Source organism: Haemaphysalis longicornis, unplaced genomic scaffold (assembly GCF_048455015.1).
Source record: "Haemaphysalis longicornis isolate Haplotype H1 unplaced genomic scaffold, Haemaphysalis longicornis Haplotype H1 scaffold_5, whole genome shotgun sequence".
In the NCBI taxonomy this organism is placed as follows: Eukaryota; Metazoa; Arthropoda; class Arachnida; order Ixodida; family Ixodidae; genus Haemaphysalis; species Haemaphysalis longicornis.
This window is the reverse complement of record NW_027526385.1, coordinates 52,772,091-52,793,217: the sequence shown is the minus strand read 5'-3', so window position 1 is coordinate 52,793,217 and position 21,127 is coordinate 52,772,091. Positions and strand designations below refer to the sequence as shown.

Sequence of the window (21,127 nt, the reverse complement as noted above, 5' to 3'; positions counted from 1 at the left end):
TAAATAAATAAAACTTTCGCTGTTGCGGCTAACGAATGTCTAGGTCCACTTTAGTAGCTGTTTAACCATTAGATTACCCCCCCAAATCCACACGCTAGCCATATGAACAATCTGCAGCTTTCCTCAAATGACCGCTCTCCTAGTTCGAAAAGTTTCGCGCGTGACCGTACGCATACTGTCAGTGCTGTGCCAGGCACCTTGCATGCATTTTAGGCTATCCTCCTCCTCCTCCTCCTCCTCCTCCTCAGTATCATCATCATCAACAATAACAACAGCCTACTCAGGTCCACTGCAGGACGAAGGTACAGTGTACGAAGGTATCTTCCACTGACCTCCAACCGCCCCTTTCCTGCGCTGCTTCAGTCAATTGTTTGCCTAAAATCTAATATCTCAGCCAAGCGACAGGCGGCAGCAGCACACAGAGGTCGTAATCCTAATAAAAATGAGGAAAAAAGTTTTCTTTTGCTAAGACTCCGGACAACTGGTGTGTATCAAAACAAAACTTTCGTGTCGGCCACATGAAGGATGCGTGGAAGGTTAAACGTAATGATATCTATGAAACAGCTGATTAAACTAAAGAAAATGGCTGTTAACCTCGAGAAAGCATTTTTTTAGAATCAGAAATATGTTTATTTCATGAAAAACAGGTACAGAAAATGGGTGAAGAGTGGGTGAAGAGAAAATGGGTGAAGAAGCCGACATGGCTAGCCGACAAGCGCATGAAGAGCGCAAATAAACGTTACAATCGAGTACGTAATAGGCAGAGAACAGACGACGAAACAAGGAAACAAGTTGACATTGAGAACGTTAGGGTTGAGCTCAAGCGCACTCCGGCGGCCAAAGCGCACTGCAAGTACAGTGTAGCGTTATCCAGTTCTACTTCACTCTACTTCAAGTTAACCTCAAGTGAACTACGTAAAAGTTAACTCTACTTCAAGCAATACCACCCGCCGCGGTGGCTCAGAGGCTAAGGCGTTGCGCTGCTGAGAACGAGGTCGCGTGTTCGATTCCCGGCCGCGGCGGCCGATGGAGGCGAAAAGCAAAAACGCCCGTGTGTACGAGATTTCGGCGCACGTTAAAGATCCCCGGGTGGTCAAAATTTATCCGGAGCCTTCCACTACGGCGCGCCTCATCGCCTGCGTTGCGTCGGCGCGTTAAACCCCACAATAAAAATCAAATGCTTCAATTCTTACTCTTTGGGTGTTTCTTAATGGAGCACGCTTTCGCATGCTGTTCGCCTCCCCCTTCCCCGCATGGCTTACCATCATTTGGCGGGGGGTGCCGAAAATTCCAAGTGGGCGTGACTCCGGTACTATGACTCCATTTCTGATCACGTTAATTTCCGCGCACGCGCAGTTGGTGTCGCGACAGTCGCGGCCGCTTGCATGCAAGCCCAGTGAGTCGAGTCGTCAGCTTTCGTGACGCTCGCAAATAGTCGAAATGTGCTAGTGTACGCGAAGTGCGGCTGCGTGGAGGCCACGGCTGTCGACTAAGGAATGCCCGCCCGTTCTACTGACATGACTTTGTTTACGTCACGAAATCGAATCACGCAACGTTACGAGCGCCGAAAGCGATGCATTGCACACAGGTAGTGAGATTGCGGGTTAACCGACGCTCTTGTTTTTCTGCGCTATCTTCACTAACGAAGTACAACGAAGCAAAGTGCCCTTGTCTTTGTCCTTGGATCTAGCAGTTGTAAAAACAATGACGACGAGGCCGCGCGCAAAAGTCAGGCAGAATGCATGCCTGTGTGTATATCGCCTGCCTGGCATTGTTACCGATGGGAGCTTTCGTACTTCATCCTCGCAAAAGCAGAACATCACATTTTCCCCCTCGGAAGCAGAATGCAGAAAATGCTCACGAGTGAGTGAGCAATTGTTAGTGAACGGGCTGATCAAGCTTTGCAAGGCGTGCCGGCTATTGCAGCTTGATTAACATCATGGAAGCAAAATGAGTGACCAAATAACGGACATTCGATTGTGTGACGAAGACCTTCGCTAAACCCCCATCCTTTCACCTCCCATTACCCCATGCACGGCCTCTGGGCCTCCTCTTTCCTCCAATAAAGGTTTGAATCAATCTATCAATCCATCAGCGTAGCGACGTTTCAGACCATTCGCAACAAACCAGCAAGAGTCCCCAAGGTTCGTATCCTTCAAGAAGGTCAGGACAAGACGTAAGGTGTCTCGCCTAGGGATCCAGTGTCCAGTAGGAATAGGATATCAGCGAAAGAGGAATAGGGGTCACTCTTCTTCTAAGTTCTTTAATTAAAGATGAGCGCTTTATCGCCTGCACTGAACATTCAACGAAAAAACTACTCCCACCTCCCCTCGCGGGAACCCCTGTGTAGATGCGACGCATAGGGGGTTCTGTTGTTGTTTCCGTTAGGTTGATTCCCCCATCGCGTGAAACGTGCCGTGAACCCCCTGCCGCGGCTATGACGCAACGTGGCGCGGCTATGACGCAACACAATCCAACACGATCCACTTTGATACAATCCAAATCCAAACCAAGCCAAGTCAAGCCAAACCAAGCCAATCCAATCGAATCCAATCCAATCCAATGCCCCTCGCGAGAGAGTGTTCGCTATCGGAGAGGAGAGGGGGTGGGCGGCGGAGAGCGCAGCTCGCGCGGCGAGGAGAATGGGGGAGGGGTGTGGACGGACAACAACGCCGTATGGAGGGACAAGGCGAGTGAATGAGATGCAGTCGCATCTAAAAAAACGTCTGACATCCCCAAGACCACCACATGTTGGACACAGGGGCAACAAAGTACGACTCCTATAAAAATACGCCGGTGACCGTGATGAATTCGTCCGTGGCGATCGTGAATAGACGGGGAACGTAAGTGTCAGGTGGCCCCTTCGTATATGCCAGCAGCGTCCTTTAAGGTTATCTCTGACTCGTCCCGACTCGAGTACGACAGCGTGTGGAGTTCATATCACGCGGGGCCCGCAGATTTTATCCTTACAAATGCAAGCTGCCTGGATCACAGGACAAATTCGAGTAGATGATATCATAGTTCAAGTAAATAAAAAGAAATGGACTTGAGCTGGCCAAGTGGCGAGACGAACCGACAACCGGTGGACATTAAGGTAACAGAGTGGACACCAATAGATGGGTCTAGAAGAAGGGGAAGACCAATAACACGATGGAGGGATGAAAAAAATCCCGGGCCATCTCCACTAACGTTAAACCTGGGGAGGGGCGACGCATGCAGTGTATAAGTGTATTCTTGGCGCCTTGGCGTTTTTTTCCAACGGAGATGAAACCATCGGGGGGGTAGAGGTATACAGCTTTGCTGTAAAAGTATCGTGTCTTTGAAGCACGAGGCGTAAACGAGTGTCCCGGTGTTTTAGCACCGTGACTACACGAGACAACGATTACGACGACGACAGGAGACTCCAACATCCCCAGCCCCTAATAAGGAAATTCGGGGGTAAACTGTGGCCTCGAGCAATGCAGGACAGGAGCGATTGGAAGTCAACAGTAGAGGCCTTCGTCCTGCAGTAGACTTCAGCAGGCTGCTGGTGCTGATGATGATGAGAATGAGAAGTACAGGACAAAAAATATCGATGGAGGGAGGAGGCAATGGAATTTGGTGGAAAAGAATTTTCGCGTACAGCGTAGGATAGAAGCAGATGGAAGAGATTGGGAGCGACCTTCATCCTGCATATGGATATGATCTAATGGTATTCCACAAAACTATGGCGGAGGGTCCGCTAATATCCGCACCCGCATGCATACATTTGGGAGGTTCTCTGCCACTTAAAGGTGTATATGTATGGGACGCGTACGATTTAGCCGACGTTTAGCAAGCGCGATGCCTAGACGCGCAGTTTGGTGATGAAAGGAGCAACTGGTACACGTTGAAACTAAGGAGCTTAGGCTCCTTACTTAAAACAAAGTCTGCAAACTACGCCTTAAAAGTGTCGCTAAATGTCAGTGACCTTAGTCTTGCCTACTTAACATAAGTCACTCTCCCGAGTTCAGGGCATACAAGGAACCCTGGTTAGCACAGGCTTTCATCAAACATATAGCTTGCGTATGTGAAGGGACGGTTAATTTTATGCTGAGAATCACAAGGACTGCCTGCTAGTGCGAAAGAGGCGCATTAAAATGTGCAATTTAAACAGCCCACAAAGAAGCGCCAATCCGTCTGGAATCAACGTCGCGAGACGTGAAGGCGACTGCCATATTGTCCCACCCTGTTCGTCCGAGACGGTGCTAAATAGACGGTGTCAGCCACGCGACCATGCAAAGCCCTTTTCACGGAACCTAGGCCACGGTTTAATGAAGACCTGCTGTATCCAACCTCCCAAACCTGACCTCCATCCAGCGATTAACGCCGAGCAGTCTAAGCCAAAACCTTTAAGAAATAAGGCGTCTGAAAAAAAAAAAATGTGACGGCCGATGGCCCTCCGTGTTGCCGCATCTTCACTGTACTTGCCACACAGCCGACCGTCACGTTTGCCCCTGAAGCGTCTTCATCTCGGGCAGTCAACAAGCTTAACTCCTATTCGCATATCCGAATCTTCGACGACGACGACGCGTAACTCCTGGCTCCTTGTTGTCGACAATGACGTACCGTATTTGCGCACGTATAACCCGCACCTGCACATAATCCGCACCACTACCATCAGCCCGCCGCAAAAGAAAAGAAAAAATCCTCGCGCATTTCCCGCACATTTGATACAGGAAAGCCTGCACCGAAGCTACTGCTCAAGCAACACATCACACACTCTGGATACAGAAAAAGCGTATATTAGCGTGCAATCGCTGCCATGGAAGTCTTAGTCAGTGTTACTGCGCAGGAGCTTCACGACACAACGCGCATTGCCATGAAGTTGCACTAAAGAAAAAAAAAAAAAACGCGTACTATCCGCACCCCTACTTTGCCACTGAAATTGTCGCATATTTGGTGCGGGTTATACGCGCGAAAATACGGTACTTCCCGCCACTGTCTACACCCCTCTTTTTGCCAGTAAAAACTTTACCATCCCATCGTAAAGAAAGTATAGAGAGGCGCGGAAGCTTTCCCACATCAAACGTGCGTCCCATCGATGGTCAAACCTTCGAAAATCCCAATCGCAAACGAAAAACGAACCCATGCGACGGTTTCTCGCGCACTAAGTAAGCGCACCTACGAACGACCTAAACCTATACCGACACGTGGTTTATGAGATAACGGTATACTTTTTGCACTCCTCCTTCATGGTGGATACGTTTGTTGTTTTATCCAAAACCGACCTTTTTCGCGACGTTCAAGTAACCGTTTTGACAGAATGGAAACCCGGTTTTGCGCATGCGCCGCGTGTCCAGAGATCTTATCAGAGTTTTTGGTCTACCAACCAGTCTATGGGGAAATACATTAGTTCTTTGGCAGGACGCCATTCGTCCCACTAAGAAAGCTTTCGCTTTAACAAGGTTTTTCTTAAAAAGAATTGCAGCAACTCCGGAATGGGAACTGTATAGTAAGTTTACTCGGTATCCGCCGAGCCTCTTTAAAGTTGGCTTTGAAGCTATACCCACATGCACTTCTGAAAAGACAATTCTTTTGAGCCAAATAGGCTGTCTGGTGACAAATTAGGAACGCGATAGGGCATTTTTAGTAAATACCTCCAGAGGACACCATCTATTCATGCAAAACGCTACGAAATGAGGCCCTTCGAACTCGGCTTTGATACCCCAAACGAAAGCTTATTTGAGAAGACATCTCTTTGGCGCAGTCTTAGGGCCTCATTTTAAATACCCTAATAAAGCCCCATCCTTACGAACACCAAGCCCCTTTAGAATATTATTCACCACTATACACAAGTGCGTTGCTGGGAAGTAATTTTTCAGAGGCGAACGTAGCAGTCTGGTATCAAACTGTGGAGGAACTAGCGCTTCCTATTAATATCCTTTTCGTGTACCCCAGGCAGGCAGATTTGCTCGTTGAGTCCGCATAGAAATATTTAGGCACTTGAAAATTCATTCACTCCACTGGGATTTGCACTACGCCTGAAAGAGCTGACCAACCGCCCACTTCAAAGGTCGCCGCCCGTCCGCCCGCCCGTCTTTCCGTTGCGCCGTTTCAACGCCGGATCATGCATATCAAACCAACTCGCCATCCCGATGCACAACGTTTATCCTTCCGCAGAGGACCGGAGTACCAATTTCCGAACGCTAAACCCCGCGAAATTTTATCCCCGTTACTAGCGCACCAGACGCGCGCGAACAGTTTTCAACATTATTTCATCACAGAACGCGCCGTCCAGGCAACGTTGCCGGATGATCGAAGCCGCCGGGGAACCCGTGCGCGTGGGGAGCTTTATAGCCCCCGATTGAGAGTGATTACCTACCGCTTGGAAAAAGAAATGTAGCCCGTAGGAGGCCAGACGACGCACGAAGCAGACGCGGCCATCGATCACGGCCGACTGGTTATAGCGCCTTCGCCAATCAAGAAGAGCGCTCGGCGCCGCTCACGGATAGAGTTGCCATCGTTACATGTCGTCTGCTAGACCGAGCTAACTACTTAGTCGTCTGCTTACCCCCGTCTTCAGGGCGGACGCCGGAGTCGCCTGGCAGGATAGGTAATTGAACTCCGCGGGCGATTTATGCCAGGCCGCGAGGAGACCAGGGGGCCAATGAACGAATTACGTGTTCAGTGCGGACGAATTCATCGTCTAAAAACTCTACTGCGAGGGCCTAAGGAAGCAGAATACGCCGCTACGCACGAAGTTCCGCGTGCGAATATTCGCGCCTTACACCGGTGGATAACCCTGCAACGCCATATGCTGGGTAATTTAGAACCCAGAGAGAATATATTGAATAACAGAGAAGTGATGAATATAGAGACATTTAGTGATCACAATGGTTGTTGGTGATATAAAATAATGGAGTAATCTAAAGGCCGTTATATATATATATATATATATATATATATATATATATATATATATATATATATATATATATATATATATATAGTGTTGAAACCTCTCCTATTTTTTCGCCACGCAAGAAGAAACAAAAAAAACCACACACAAGGAGCGTGAAAAATAATGTTAAGCAAAGACAAAGACACATGAGAAAAACATTTCAAAATAAAAGTTTACTGACGTTTCAGGCAAGGAAGACGACTTCCTTTCTTCAGAGTACGACTTGTGTACCCTGAAGAAAGGCAGTTCTCCTCCTGAAGCGTCAGCAAACTTTTATTGTTTAATGTTTTTTTCGTGTCTTTGCCTTTACTTACCATATATATATATATATATATATATATATATACAGAAATAAGAGTTGGAAGTCAAGAAAACCTTCGAAAGCAAAGGGGAGGTTGTGGTAGGTCATTGAAACAGATAAAGAATTTGGTAAGAAAGAAAGAAAGAAAGTGGAGAAAAAATGCCCGCCAGGTGGCATCCGAAGCCACGACCTCCAGAATACCGGTCTGGTGCGATAACAACTACGCTACCGGCGGGGCGATTTTCCCCTCCACTTTCTGGGGTATTTATGTTTAGGTATTTTTGTTTCCTGTGCTTGGGGGTGTTAGCCAGCGCCACTCGGACTACTCGGGGTAAAGGGGACCTTCTGTTTAACCCCCGGGCCGTGACTCGAGTGTCTACGACATGTCGAGAGTGGTCGACCAGCGTTAAACCCTCTTAAGCTTCCTACGGCACCAAGACTGCCAGAACAGAGGCCCTCGCTATGCATGTAGCGAATCAGAATAGAAAATCAGGGGCTCGTTGAAAATAACACAGAAATAAGAACTGGCAGTCAAGAAAACCTCGGAAAGCAAAGGGGAGGTTCTGGTAGGTCATTGAAACAGATAAAGAATTTGGAAAGAAAGAAAGAAAGTGGAGAAAGTGGAGGTCGTGGGTTCGGATCCCACCTGGCGGGCATTTTTTCTCCACTTTCTTTCTTTCTTTCTTGGTTATGCGGTTATGCGGAGATGTGGGTTCGAGTCCTGCTCCCGGAAAAACGGCGGATTTTTTCTCGACTTATATTTTCGCTTATTTATCAATGTATCAAAGAAACGTGATAGACACACGTCATTCGGCCCTATTAAATATTTCGAAAAAAGCCGAATAGCACTGGCAATGACGACTGCAACCGTGATATGTATCTTTACCGAGTCCCTCGTCCCGTATCTTTCTGTTCTGCTACATGCATTACGAGGCACTGGCTCCAGCAGTTCGGATATGCCAATCGCTAACCCCGACCTCCGACCACGGTCTACGTGGCGGCCGCTGGGAAAGAAGACGTTCTACGTCTCCCGCGGTAGTCGAGGGGCGGCGCTAGTTGTCCGGCCTCAGAGCTCTTGTAAATATAAACCCCCGCTTTAAAGTCGAGAGAGAAGCCGCTGCGGGATATCGTAATGGCGAACGCACCGCACCGGTTATGCGGAGATGTGGGCTCGAGCCCTGCTCCCGGAAAAACGGCGGATTTTTTCTCGACTTATATTTTCGCTTATTTATCAATGTATCAAAGAAACGTGATAGACACACGTCATTCGGCCCTATTAAATATTTCGAAAAAAGCCGAATAGCACTGGCAATGACGACTGCAACCTTGATATGTATCTTTACCGAGTCCCTCGTCCCGTATCTTTCTGTTCTGCTATATATATATATATATATATATATATATATATATATATATATATATATATATATATATATATATATATATATATATATATATATATATATATATATATATATGAGCTTGTTCGGCCTCGCACTCGAAATTGTCTTACTGCCGCGTTATCATAGTCGGTACGCTATTCTCAGTGCTTGTGCCAATAACCTCAGTCTTCACCATCCCCTTGCAAAGCATAATCACCACTTGGGTCGTTTCTCCGACAGAGTTCCCGAATAAACGGTCACCACAAACGTCGTTTCTGAGGTGAAATGGCGTGTCATTCGCACCGAGCAATAAATGGCCATCACAAGGTGTTTTCACCTTTCACAGTCTCTTATAGACAGGTCAGCGAAAATATTGGTAATGTTTACCCAAGTGTCCACCAAAAAGTAGATATTATTACCTTCGACCGATATAGATAACATGTTCGATGGGTGTTCTCGAGGAGTGGGAGATTGGTTAAGATTGACGGAGCGGGGTATTGGCTAAGATTGAAAGGGAGCTGCGCGCCGCTCACCTGAAATGTAGGACTCTTCATTTACTTGCGCATTTAGGATTGTTAAGTTTCGGGTTTCACGCACGCACTCAAAAAAAAAAACGTCTGCTGAGATTTTTTTCTTTAATTTTAGCTTTGCGAACTTTTGCTGCACATATTACTTTAATGCATCATTAAAATCACACCATTTCAAGAACAAAACGGTTTTCGTGACGGAACACCTGCCACCCTGAGTGTTGTCAAAATGAGTACATTGGTATACCTCAAGGCCCTGTTCTTGGGCCTCTCTTTTTTAGAATGAAACACTATGGTATATTTATTCATAGTTTTGTGAGACGGAATCTGCTTTTATATCGTAGTGTTTGGCCTGTTGTATATGTTGTCTTGTGCGCGGTTAATGAAAGTAAGCACATGTTCTAGTTGACCTATACTATGAAATTATTTTTTTTGTTGTGCCGTGATGGTTTGATTACTGCTTCATTGTGTGTAGTGTATACGTTATCTATGTTCACTTTGTGGTTTTCTTCGTCCTTTTTTTTCAGAACAATGGGTCGCCGGCTGCCAGGACACTTTAATAAGACAGACAGACAGACAGACAGACAGACAGACAGACAGACAGACAGACAGACAGACAGACAGACAGATAGATAGATAGATAGATAGATAGATAGATAGATAGATAGATAGATAGATAGATAGATAGATAGATAGATAGATAGATAGATAGACATAGAGAGAGAGACATACATACATACATACATACAGACAGACAGACAGACAGACAGACAGACAGACAGACAGACAGATAGATAGATAGATAGATAGATAGATAGATAGATAGATAGATAGATAGATAGATAGATAGATAGATAGATAGATAGATAGATAGATAGATAGATAGATAGATAGATAGATAGATAGATAGATAGATAGATAGATGATTAGAGCAAAAGTAACAAGGCGTCCAGTGACGTGGCTTTCCCACTATGCTTTCCTAGGCCGTCTCTTCAGCGCGACGGCGTAGTTGTCAACGTCAGCTCCCCCCTCGACGACCCGGCACGTCGAATTGGCCGTTCGGACACGCACGCATAAGCAGGTCGAACAACGGCGCGGTGGTCAGCACCCGTGTTTGCAGCCCCACTCCGCCATCGCGTCGCTACTCGCGAGCAGAGCAAAAAAGGCATCCACGCGCGGCGGCGGTCAGCCTGGCCGGCCGACATACCAAAGCGCTGCGCAAACACGGCGCGGCGCGCAAACCGGGACGTGATGGATGAAGCGGCGCGTAAGTTACGGGGGCTTGTCTGCCGTCCACCACGCTGTTGCAGCCACGGGGCGCGAGGCTATTATGCGCGCGGCCAGCAGCAGGCAGGCCCCGGAAGACACGTTAGCTTCAGTCCGCAGGGACTGACCAGCGCGTTCTGACCCGCGCCTGCCGTGGTGGAGCAATCGATGCGCGCGAATGGGGAAGACGACATAATCGAAAACGGGGTCGAGCACGCCTGCGCCGGTCGACATGGACAGGTGCACCAGCAGCAACAAGAAGCTTGGTAAACATGATCCATCTAAGGAGCAGGGTTATACGAGCGTGTGCGCGCTAAACAATTTCCCACTTCCTTTTATGGCGTTCACTATTCTCGCCATTACATAAGAAAAGAAAACTTGGAACAAAATACCGACCGCGATTGTTGCCAACGTTTCAGCAAAGAGACTTGCCTTCGTCAGGGCAGGGAGTTGCCCTGACGAAGGCAAACCTTTTTGCTGAAACGCTGGCAACAATCGTGGTCACTACCTTGTTCGAAGTTTTGTTGTCTTGTAATCTCTACCAGTTATTGCTACCTATATATATATATATATATATATATATATATATATATATATACACAAAGTAGAAGTACGCTCTTCGGAGACTTTATTTCCAACGTTTCGACCTGAGAGAGGAAACGTTGGAAATAAAGTCTCCGAAGAGCGTACTTCTACTTTGTGCGTATTCCTGCAGCAACTAAGGACTCGACTTCACGACTATATATATATATATATATATATATATATATATATATATAGTTGAGAAAATGGTTGACTCACGATTAAAAACAAAAACAGTGGTTTACTCACGTTTCGACTTCGAAACGTCAGTAAACCACTGTTTTTGTTTTTAATCGTGAGTCAACCATTTTCTAAACTAAACTATTTCTTCTGGCTCCTCGAGAAGTTTCTTCTACTGCATATATATATATATATATATATATATATATATATATATATATATATATATATATATATATATATATATATATATATTGTGAGCGTGTGTAAGCGCAGTCAAAATTACAGGACAATTATTGCGCTCTGGGACACTTACGTGCTGTGGCCAATCGCCGTCATTCGGTAGGACCAATCCCTCATCTGTGCATACCCATTATCATCATCATCTGTACATAATCATCGTCTCGAGTGGCTGATTCCGTTGAGTCACCGACGGTCTCATTAAACCTAGTCCGCTGGTACTGGTGCCGGGTCTTCCGTCTCCTTACAATATATATATATATATATATATATATATATATATATATATATATATATATATATATATATATATATATAAATTTAAAGGTCACACAGAGCGCAGTTTACAAGCAAATAGAAGAAAACAAAATCGTCTTGTACAATCACGCGCAAATGAAACGCGAACACGAAAATATGAACCAGGACACGCAAAATTTAAAAATACTGTTCGCTAAGGCCCAATAATTGCGCGCCATGGCTATATTTGGAAAGCTCCATTTCCCAACTTTGTTTCTGTAAATTTCCCATGTGTCATTTCCATTTGCATGAAGATAAATCGCGCTATATCTGCGTTCTGGATAATATTTTCGCGTTCGCGTTTCGTTTGCTCATGAATGTACCTATTTGAACAGAATGAACCAGTAGCAACTTTTCTAATTCACAGTTCCTCCTCCGTTCGACGTGCAGTTAAGCAGGAGTGTTTACGGCCCACGACATTACGGAATTTAAAAAAAAAACCTTGTCTGGGGTCAGCCTGAAATCCCACGGTGCTCTCCTGGAAAATTTCTCCCACATATGTTGACCCCTTTCACGAAAAGCCGTAGCAATAGGCGCAACGAGGCAGCCACACTTCTATTAAAAAAAATTTGCTGATCTACATACCACAACCATGCAACGCGGCAAAGTTGAGCTGAAAATTTCCGTAACCACCGAAGAAAGTATTTGAACACAATCCAAAACTTTAAAGACTGTCAAAGAGCGAACGAAAAATTCAGAACAGCTGAAGAAATTTTTTTCACTCGTAAAGCTCAACACAACAGGAATTCATTGCTTTAAAGTACACATCTGCTGCCTTTCTCTACCTCTTGGCTCGCAGGAAATTATTTGACCGACGTGTCAGTGACCAGCGCTGACACGACGACGAAAGAAGGGACAATGCAAGGGACGACCAGCAACAGGAGGCTATATATTTCCACGCGCATTCATAAAAAAGCGCGCCTGATATGAAACCGAAATAAGAACAATCGGAGCAAAACGACTAATGCCTAAGAACTGCTTTTTCCCGACTTCAATACTGTGTTCGTTTTGTTCGTCCAGCTGAAATAAATCACATATTCTGTCGACGCCGTGATCTTAGTTTGCTCTATGAACAAACACAGTAGCGTCTCAGTTTGTAGCCGATTGATTGATTCATTCATTCATTAATTGAAGGTAGGGATTAATGCGCCGACGCAACGCAGGCGATGAGGCGCGCCATAGTGGAGGGCTCCGGATTAATTTTGACCACCTGGGGATATCTAACGTGCGCCGAAATCTCGAACACACAGGCGTTTTTGATTTTCGCCTCCATCAGAAAAGCGGCCGGCGAGGCCGGGAAACGAACCCGCGTCGTCGTGCTCAGCAGCCCAACACCAGCTTGTAGTCAGCACTTCCATTGTTCATTATTTCCTTGACGTGTTTGCGCTGTTCACCGACATCGCAGCAGGAGTAAGTAACCAGCCTAAAATATAAACTGCCGTCAAGATTACCAGGTTTGTTAAAACTCTGCGTGTTGGTTCGGCCTACGTCGACACATTTCGCACAGCTGCTGAATAGAAATGCAGAGTGTGGCTTGCTTAGTTCGCCACAATCACTCGAGCGCTGGGGATTAAACGTAAATTGATATAGTTGCCGCGGTATTGGCGGAACTTTTATGTGCAGAGCTCTTTAGCGGCTCGCCCTATCGTCGTAGCTCGCTGGCTGGACTCAAGTAAAGCCACATGACGTTTAGAAGTCGCGGCGTAACCCAGAAGCTTCGAAAGCCAAGCGGGTTATATATTCACAAGCGTTCGAAACTCGTGAACCGCTGGCACTTGTCATATATCACCCCGTTGTTTAGCGCAAAGAAAACTGCAAGTACATTTGAGGCAGAGTATACAAAATTAATCGGCAGCGCCCGCGTTCATCTGTAGTTGGGAACACTCGTAGGGTTGGTTTTTACGATAGTAAGCGAAAAAAAATGGCAGTGTAACGCCGGCACGTGCGGGAGGAAAAGCAAGCACTAAAAATTGGGCCTATCTCCCCGCGAGGGGGACTCGAGTAAATGCGTTGCATAGGGGGTGGGTGTATTGCGTTAATGTTTAGTGTTTGAAGAGTTGGTGGTAGTGAATGCGTTGTATCAGCAGCTTCTTGACGTAGTTTGAATGAGTCAAGGATATAAGGCGCTATCGTAGCCTCCCATTCTGTGTCGGCTTTGTGGCGCAGTGGGTAGAGCACCATGTACATTACGTTCCGCCCGCAGGGTCGAGGGTCGAAACCAGGCGCCGGATAGTATTTTTTTTTTATATAGTGTAGGGGGAGGGGTGCGGACTACGACTACGGACGTCAACGCGGGTGACATCGTGAGTTACTGAAATGCTCTGCATTTAAAAGAACAGAACTCGATCCGCTGGCGCAGTTTCAGGCAGGGGACGCGCGAGAACTGCGAAGGCGGGAAATCTGAATTGCATTGGGTAATAGCAGTGAGCGTATAACGGCCCTACAGTCCATTATGGCGAATCACTGTTCTGCACTTCTGACAACTTTCACATTGAGTGGAATGGCTTAATTTTTTTTTTGTGACAGCTTACCAGGACCAAAGATGTTGGCTAAGGCGGCGATAAGGCATATCTCGGGGGTGGGGCATACTGCTGCTATCGCACTTTACGAGCGACATTATAGGAGACTATCGCTACTTCCAAACTATATTATGGGTGATATCGCTATTTAAGAGCGTTATTACAGGCAAATACGGCTACTTACGAGCGCAATTATAGGCGACTATCGCTACACACCACCGATATTATAGCCGGATATCGCTTCTTATTAGCGATGTTACAGGCGACTATCTCTGTGACAGGCGACTATCGCAACAGACCATCGATATTAAGGACAGATGTCGCTGCTTACTAGAGATATTACAGGCGACTATCGCTACTTACAAATGATTTTGTGGGCGCGTATCCCTACAACCGGGCAATGACAGCACCTTGTAGATTTCGATTGCGCGGCCATGCGTGTTGTACCGAATTAAATCACGTGAAATGTTAAATTCGCAACAGCAATCAATTTCCGCGCGAATATAAAGGCACACGGACAGTTGTGTCGGCAAACAGAGAGCCGAAGAATCCCAGGCCATTTCCGTTAACGTGAAACTTGGTGAAGGGCGAAGCATGCAGTGTATAAGTGTATTTTCGGCGCCTTGGCGCTCGTGCCAACGGAGATGAAATCGTTGGGGGGTAGAGGTATGCAGCTTTGCTGTAAAGTCTCTTGTCTTTGAAGCACAAAGCTCGCTAGTGCGAGGCGTGAACGAGTGTCCCGGTGTTTTTTTAATACGGGTTACGAAAGCGCTCCAGCGCGAGGCGTAAACGAGTGTCCCGGTGTTTTTTAGGACGCGTAACGTTGTAGCGCGAGGTGTAAACGAGTTTCCCGGTGTTTCAGTACCGTGACAACATGAGACGATGGTTACGATGACGACGACATGGGACCCCGAAAGCCCGAGCCCCTAAGGTTAGCGGCACGTTAGCAATCTTAAAGAAACGGCCTTCATAGCCGTAATGGAAGTTAGTGAGTTCCCAAGGACTACTTTCTCCAAGCTCAACAAGGGTGTATTTTGTCTCCATGGCCCCTTTATTCCTTGAAATATAGTTAATGCTGGCAATTAAACCACCAGCGCCACACGGCGCAGTTTTTCGTTTCTTTTGTGAATGTAGGCTGTTTTTATAACCTGAATGTTCCAAGTAACAAAGTTGGGCGCTGTGCTCATCGTGTTCGTGTCTGTATGACTTGCTGCACTGTGTAGGTATGTATGTACGTAAATACGTGTCCGTCCGTCCGTCCGTCCGTCCGTCCGTCCGTCCGTCTGTCTGTCTGTCTGTCTGTCTGTCTGTCTGTCTGTCTGTCTGTGTCTGTCTGTCTGTCTGTCTGTCTGTCCGTCCGTCCGTCCGTCCGTCCGTCCGTCTGTCTGTCTGTCTGTCTGTCTGTCTCAGGAAGCCGCAAAACGGAGATTTAAACACGGTGACCGAGAGCCCCCCAGCTTGAGATACTACGCACAGCGCAAAGAAGGCAGCAATGAGAGTACATTTCGGTGCAGAATCTGAGAAAGTGTTGCTTCAAAAACATTCCTACTAACAATAACAACAGGCACATTGCCAGAACGGAAGGGAAATGAGTCATCTTACCTAGCAATGGGTGGTGACGTCACGAGGCCATTTCAATCGAGTATCTTGCGCAGGGCCTGGCGCGCCCGGCAGATGTCGCCGCGTGTTGTGGCTCACTCGGAATGCGTGGCTGCACAAGATAAGAAAAAAAAAAAAACACAGGCATGAATAAAATTCCACGTGGTAGTGAGGTCTGCTTACGTGCGGTGAAGGGGAAAGTCTGGCAATACCTATTAACAATTTCCTTTCTGCTACTCCCTGTTTGCATCTTTTAAAGACAATAGTCTTTCTAGGGCTACTTAAACGCGACAATTTCGGTTTGTCTGTATGTCGGTCTCTCTATCTGTCTCTCGATTTAGCTGATTAGCCAAACGTTTAAATAATTCTTGAACGACACGTTTATATAGGTAAAATAGTTACAAGACACTAAATCTGGTGGCAATGCTCCTACTTGTCAACACTGTTGAACAAAAAGGAAACATTAGGTATATTTGAGACAAAACATCACTGCATAAGTGACATTTGCATTGTTCTTTTAATTAAAATACATGACTGCTTTATTTTTGCGATGGCAAATAAAAGAATACGCCTCGAAAAAAAGAGTTTTTACCTCAAAATACAAAAAGAGCTCGCGCGGGCCTGGATCTCGTGGCAGTGTTCCAAATTCAACAACAACAAAAAGAAGGTTCAGTAGATGGCGCGAGCAGTAAAAGGCGGCAAAATTGAATTGACATGAGCAAAGCTCCACCGTGTTTATTGTGGGAGGAGCTATACGGGAGGGGAACAGCGGTTGACGGGAAAAAAGAGAGGCGCATTTAAGTGGCAGGGGTGACGGAAGACTATCGTCTTTCGTCGACATTTGCAGCTAGGTGAGCAGATACGCGGCCATTTTTTTTTTTCGCTTTCGTTTCTGCGTCTAATGGCACGAATTACGTCAGCAAGCCGATAAACACATGCCACAGCTTCCCTAGAATCGGAGTTCTGCGGGGCTGATGTGCACCTGTTCTTGTCACCTGCCATCACGTTCAGGTGTCACACAGCACGCACTATTCTACAACTTTTACGTTTCCAGTCCACAGTTTTGTGAATTTTGTGAAGCTGGCACATTATAGCGCCTTAAACCTCCCGGTCCCTGGCCAATCCCTCTAGCCAGTCCTCCAAGTGGACATGTACGTGTCACGAAGAAGGGAAGAAAAATCACGACAGCATCGCTGGTTTTCATTAAAGTTATTCTCTCTCTCACAGCAAGTCTTGTTTTTCGGCTGGCAGCGTGCGGAGGGATTGATGGCCTGCTACTATGGAGACCGGGATTCACGTCATTCGGGTCACCAATGTATTTTCCATTCATTTACTGCTGACAGTAGCGGCCATCTTTTTTGAACGGACAAAAACAACAACCATGGTTTTTCGCAGATGGTCCACTTAAGGCTTTTGCTCTAAAAAAGATAAAATAATGATGGAAGCTCACACTAACGCCTAAGACTTGAAGGTAGTAGCTAAGCTGTATGCAACCTCCACGACCATCACGAAGGTTTAAGTCCACGACTGCAGCCGATTTGCTTCTTCTTCGCTGCCGCAACGACCTTTACTCCATCATTATCGCCATAAGTGTGAGCTTCCTTGATTTTTTTTGAAGGGATAATCATCATCATCATCATCATCACCAGCCTATCTACGCCCACTGCAGGGCAAAGGCCTCTTCCATTATTCTCCAATTACCCCAGTCCTGTGCTAATTGCGGAAGGGATAATCATTGGACGTCATCTTGGAGGGGCGTGCGCTATGACGGGTCTTTGTCGTTCCGAGCAAGTGTTGCACGATTACGGCTAACGCTGAATTTGTTGTTTTTGGCCAATCTTGGCCAATCTCCCTTAGTAGGCATGCTCGGCATTTTTGGCAAATCTCCCTAAGTGCGTATATTAAGACATTATCTTGCGGACGCGAACAAAAAAAAAACAATTTGTTAAACAGCTTCCCTGTTAAAAAATGATAGAAGTTGGTCCAGCATTGGCCGTATTTATAGAGCCCGGTAGTAACATCTTATCACCAGATTCTCTTTTACACATGGGTTCTGCTCGTGGTACCTCAGTCAGCTCGCCGACTGATGTACCCATGATGGGCTTGGATACCTTAGTCTCTGAAGTACATATATGACCATAGCCTGTTTATGCTCCTAGCTTAGGCTAATGCTGTTGTCGAGTTCGTATCCATTAGTTTGCGGGCTGTGTGCGTATTTTGTAATACTGTTCTAACCGTGTCCTTTTTTATTGTTAGTAAAGTGGCAGTAAAGCGCTTTCCTTCTATTGATTCCAGAGGTTACAATAAATCAACATTTCTTTCGCTTTCCACACGCAGCGTGCGAAATATGCAAGCAAGTCAGTTTGCTAAGGTAACGAACGAAACCCATTAGACAGGCCTCTGCGGGATCCAAACGTGCATTTCTGACACTGTTATTGGATCTAAATGCAGTTTTTATCTCAGGGCTTCGAGTCGCAACTATGGGGATTAACCTGACACACACACCCACACACAAATGGGCATACATACACGCATAGGCATACATACATACATACATACATGCATTCATGCATACATACCTACATGCCTACATGCATACATACATACCTGCGTACATACACACATAAATACATACATACATACATACATACATACATGTATACGTACATACATACATACATGCTTACATACATACATACCTGCATACATACCCACATACATACACGCATACATACATACATACATACACACATACATACGTACATGTATACGTATATACATACATACATGAATACATACATACACGCATACATACATACATACATACACACATACATACGTACATGTATACGTATATACATACATACATGAATACATACATGCATACATACATACATACATACACACATACATACGTACATGTATACGTATATACATGCATACATGAATACATACATACATACATACATACATACACACACATACGTACATGTATACGTATATACATACATACATACATGAATACATACATACATACCTGCATACATACATACATACATACATGACACACACACAGCGCAGCTTGCACACTTGACCGAAATGACTTCATTATATGCGCGCAGGAATCACGCGTCATTACCCCACGGGGACTACATCGTTGTACGCTGTCGTGCGACATCGTACAACGCATCTCGTCGACGGAACCAGCTGTTTTCCGCACTTGAACGAGTGAACGACATGCCGGAATTTGCGAGCTTTGCACAGACCTGCGGTCGATGGCACGTGCCCGTACGCGAAAAAGAAAGCACAGAGAGCAAACGAATTCAACGTGGCGTACAAAGAAGGTCAGGTTATTCGCCGTATTTAAGCCGCCGAAAGCAATGCTTTATATCGAAAACTATATTGAAGCTTCCCCGATATGATGATGATGATTAGAGAATATTCTTTTGTACCGAGATGTCGGTTGTCAACAACCGACTTACGTGTTTTATTCAAGTTATCCACCCTAACCCGAACACACATTGTATATTTGCTTTCTCCCTATCCCCTCACCCCCTCTCCCGGCGTTCTAAACCCAAAACATGGCGCGCTCCCACTGTTCGCACGCCATCTGTTGGCGCGTCACGCCTGTTTTTTTCTTTGCCCTGTTTTTTGTTCCTGGGACGCCACTTGCCGAAATTTTTTCTCGTTTGCTTTCATCTTTCTTGCCTTCGACATCATTTTTAACGCGTAGTTTTTCATTCACTGTCGTAAAAAACAATTCGACATGTATTCTTAATAAAACAAAATGCCAGTACTCTCAGCTATATGCGCTCACATTTGACCTCAATGTGCATCTCAAGTTTCCTTTGCACCTAATAAAATAGAGTCATGGATCAGAATTCTCGCGTTTGAGCATACAAAAAAAAATGAAGGAATCTCACAGTAACACGTAAGACTTGAAAGTATAGCGAAGCTGTACTCAGCCTTTACGGCCATCACGAAGGTTTAAGTCCACTGTTGCAGCCCATTTGCTTCTTCTTCGCTGCCGCAACGACGTTTACTGCATCAATGTTGCTGCAAGTGTGAGCTTGCTTCATTTTTATTCGAAGTGACAATCATTGAACATTACCTTGGAGAAGCGTACGCTATGACGTGTCTTTTTCCTTCCAAGCAAGTGCTGCCACGATTACTGCGAACGCTGGTGCTTTCTTTTTGGAATATCTTGACCAATCTCTCTAAGTGGGTATGCTTGGCTTGAGAAACGTGCGCCGGGGACGCTGGGCGGTCGGCGCCAGGCGCGCACACACGAGCGCTCGGCATTTTCTTGGTTTTGTCAACTGCCGGGCCGCGGTCGCCGCGAGGCCGGCACTCACGCGCATGCGCTCGGCGATTTCTCGGTATTTTTAACCACGGACACGAAAAATTAGGACTTGCTAAACAGCTTCGCTGTTAAAAAAGATTTTTTCGTCTTCAGAAAAGTTTCGGCTTTTTGTCCCCACCACGTAATGAGGGTACTCTCCTGTGGCACAAAATGTTTGGCGAGCTCGCTTCACACACGCCGTTAGCGCGATATAAACCCGCCCGATGCGTTGCGTTATGATTCAAAATTGTCTTCGAGATTTACTCTCCTACGTAAAACAGACTCAAAACGTGGGACGACGACTTCTTCCACACCAGCTCCCCTTCTTAACGCCTAGCTCGCCGGAAAATCAAAGATGACGTCCGCTGAACTCGGTCAATCAGATTTGGCCGAGGAAGAGTCTCCTCGTGACAGCCCAGCGCAAGCCTTAATTTATGCCGCCAAAGCCGCTTGGATACTTAATAACCGCGTGGGAAACCAAAGAAAAAAAAAGATGACTCGAGCCAACACCTACCACCTAGCACAAGGCCTTTGAACTTTACCACTTCCTTTCTTCCCATATACGGTGCTGTCGACTCCACAGGAGCGTTGGCGCTTTGTCTAATTCACACCAACCAGAAAGCTAACGTACGGCAGCAGTACGGCGTCTAACCAAGGTGTTTATCTACGCACCTTGTTGATACTGGGTGGTGGCGGTCTAGTTCGCACGCGAGCGCTTCCACCCAGCGCGCGGCTTTCCTCGTCATTAATCCCCGAAGAGCTCGCGCGAGCCGTATCAATTTTCACTTACACGTCCCCGCCTGGCGAAGCCTCGGAAACGTCGCCTGCACGCTTCGATCCGAGACGATCGGAGTTGAGATAGCGCGGAAAGAACGGCAAAAAAAATATAATGGTAAGTTTCCGCGCGTGCCAGTGGAGGCGCGAACCAGCCTTTGCCGAAGGGTTCGTTAGCAACAGGAGAAGACGAGGC

At 46.2% G+C, this 21,127-nt stretch overlaps 1 protein-coding gene across 1 annotated transcript in view; it reads right to left on the bottom strand.

Moving 5' to 3' along the window:
• LOC144138217 (uncharacterized) overlaps window positions 1-21,127 on the bottom strand; it is a 95,015-nt gene that overhangs the window by 18,483 nt on the left and 55,405 nt on the right. Inside the window, exon 2 of the mRNA XM_077670403.1 lies at window positions 15,819-15,927. The gene's annotated coding sequence lies outside the window, so the exon portion shown is untranslated. The remainder of the gene's footprint in view (window positions 1-15,818; window positions 15,928-21,127) is intronic.